The sequence below is a fragment of the Bos mutus genome, chromosome 11 (assembly GCF_027580195.1).
Source record: "Bos mutus isolate GX-2022 chromosome 11, NWIPB_WYAK_1.1, whole genome shotgun sequence".
In the NCBI taxonomy this organism is placed as follows: Eukaryota; Metazoa; Chordata; class Mammalia; order Artiodactyla; family Bovidae; genus Bos; species Bos mutus.
Window position 1 is genome coordinate 17,469,852 of NC_091627.1, and position 2,922 is coordinate 17,472,773.

A 2,922-nucleotide genomic window follows, 5' to 3' on the forward strand; every position below is an offset into this window, starting at 1 on the left:
TGTGAGTGACTGATAGTCCCTCAGTCGTGTCTGACTCTTTGAGATCCCATGGACTGTAGCCTGCCAGGCTCCTCTGTTCATGGAATTCTCCAGGCAAGAATACTGGGGTGGATTGCCATTTCCTTCTCCAGGGGATCTTCCTGACTCAGGGATTGAGCATGGGTCTCCTGTATTAAACAAAGATCTCCATACACCTTTTCCAAAGTAATACCCAAGACAGAAGTAACAATAAAGTTATAAATGACAATCATCAATCAGATGAAATAATTTAGATGAAGCTTATCTCTCTCGAAGAGGTGGGGACTGGGCAAGTAAGTGGTCAGGAAGGAAATACAATGTGCTTTTAACTTTGTATGAAAAACAATGTTCAGTTCCATGTTGCTGAACATGGTTATGTTTTTCCCAAATAAATCCTCTACTTCAAAGTACTGTCTGAATGCTTTATTAAAACTCTGCTTCTGGCCTTTGTTTTGGAATCTGTTTCTTTTGTTGCTGCCTCCTGATCGCTGTCCTCTGAAGCTCCTACTTCTTTCCCGCTGTACCATGTTACCTCAGTTGCCCTCAAGCTGTCCCCTGAAGCCTCAATTGCCTTCCTGCTGTCCTTGGAAGTTGCAATGTGGCTCCCGTGGTCTTAGCTCTGGTTGCTCTGTGGCCACAGAAATCTGCCAGGGCCTTGAATCATGCCACTTTTCCTATACTTACTGATCCAGTAGGAATATCAAAGCAAACACTCTGCTTTCCTTTGAGAAAGACCATTCCCTTCACTTTGGAATCAATATCCTCACCCAGTTGCTCTTTAAGTTCTTTCCAAGCATAACTAATGTTTGACATTTCCAATGAGCACTGCAAGATCATGGTCACAAAGCCCGGATCCCAGTTGCTCAAGCAGTGCTGGCCTACCGATGTGGCACTGGAAATGTGAGCTAGGGTGGCTGCCAGGGTTTCCAGGGCTCCCTTCTCCTCAATCAGCTTCTCGGCTGACTGCTTGAAGTGACCAATCACAGTGGCAGACACCGAGTCCAAGAACCTGATGACATCTTCCCTAGAAGATTTTGTTATCTCTGCTGCAGAAGGAACACCCATTTGCTTAAATTTAATTCCCGGTTTTTGCTCCCCTTGGGGTAGCTAGTATTCTTCCTTGTTCTGCTAAAAGCAAATGCAAGCCCTGGTCCTTCCAGCTCCACCTGTTCACCCAGAATGACGAATGTAGGACTCCACGTCCTTTGGTAGAGAACTTCAAACAACCAGCCTCGGGGATGTCTAACCTATGTGCAGCAACATTAGTTGCAAAGAGAACTCCAGAATTACCATTTCTAAAACCTTTCAGGGTGATTTCCCTTTGCTTCTGTGGAATTTACCCGTGTAATGACTGGGCATCCTGCCTTACGACCACATTCTGTGACAACTCCTGGGCTTCTTTCTTCATTTCACAAAATATGATAGTGCTCCCCTGATAACAACTGTACACTCAGATCATGTTCCCTATAACTGCTGCCCTCTGAATCCAGTGGCAATTGATAGCCAGCGGCTCTACAATTATTGCCATTTTCTGTGTCTTTTTACCAAATCAGGCCCACTTGTTCATATGTAGATTTCATTAACACTTATACAGGATTTTAAAGTTAAATTTTGGGGAATTATTCCTTAAATTGTAAAGCATTTACTATGTAGCATATTTCTTAAAAAGATACAATGATGTCCCCAATTTGGAATAAATTAAACACATAATATTATTACCTATCAGTTTTTCAAAATATCTTAATTGATATATATGGAATAATAAAACTTGCTTAATTCACATTTTTTCATTATTCATTTAAAAAGTCTTCAGTAAAAAGAAACAAACTGCAATAGCACTATGAATGAAAATAAGCTCTCAAATATTAATAGCAATTTACAGTTCACAAAGTATATTCATATGTATTATTTCTTACCCTTCAGCAACTGTAAAGATAACGCTCAGTGGAACTAATTTATTTAATCAAATTATACATTTTTCAAGCAGTATAGCCCAAAAGAGACATTAGCTGTTATATTTGCTGTTATTTAAACTAATGCTAAGCTTAGTAAGGTCTGAGAGGTGGAGTCCTTCAGTTCCTGAATTTGAATCTTCTTATAAACTACAATCATCTGGTAAATAATTAAGTGCCTCAGAAAGAAACTGCATTGTCAATTTGCAGAGTTGAATTCATTTTGCAGCAGAAAGGATTCTCTCTACTTTCCTGTCTTTGGAGAGATGTTCAGTTAATCCACAGAGACCATGCTTTGTGAAAGTTTCCTAGCCTGAGAATAAGATAACTCCTCTGAGGATAAGGTAAAATGATAAAATAGATTCAGATCCAGACATACAGACTGTCTTGTGCATACTGCCCTTGTGTTTATTAAGTGGAGAGTTTATTCACAATTCAGCCAGAACATTTAACTCTTTCAAGCAATTAAAATAGAACCTAGATTAATCACCCAAATCACCCAAATCACATGATCAACATATTTTTAGAAAGAGATTTACCCCATCAGTGTACTGTGTGAACAAATTTACTAATAAAGAAAAACTTAGGACTATTATGGTACTGCACTAAAATAACTCAGGATATTTTATGAAAATTGTCTCCGGAGTTTTCCCAAATAGTAACACTGACTTCTTCTGATGTTAAGTCCAGACTCCAAACAGAGATTTGTTTCAAGGCTCAACTTATTCTGTGATTGACTGTTAAGATTAGTGGAGATGATGGAGAGCAGGTGGCTGAACTTTGCCACATCACAAATGAGAACACAGAGCAAGGAGGTGGCTGCTCCAGGTCATCCACCTGTTGTCAGAGAGGCCACTGGGAACCAGCTCTTCTAAATCACTGCTTGATATTAGTTACTGAAACCCATTCACGAGAGCAAATGCAGACCAATCCATCTTTCCTAAATTTGCCT

At 39.7% G+C, this 2,922-nt stretch overlaps 1 pseudogene; it reads right to left on the reverse strand.

Moving 5' to 3' along the window:
* Nucleotides 1–254: 254 nt before the first annotated feature.
* On the reverse strand, nucleotides 255–1,598 carry LOC102283135 (nucleolar RNA helicase 2-like; annotated as a pseudogene).
* Nucleotides 1,599–2,922: the final 1,324 nt, after the last annotated feature.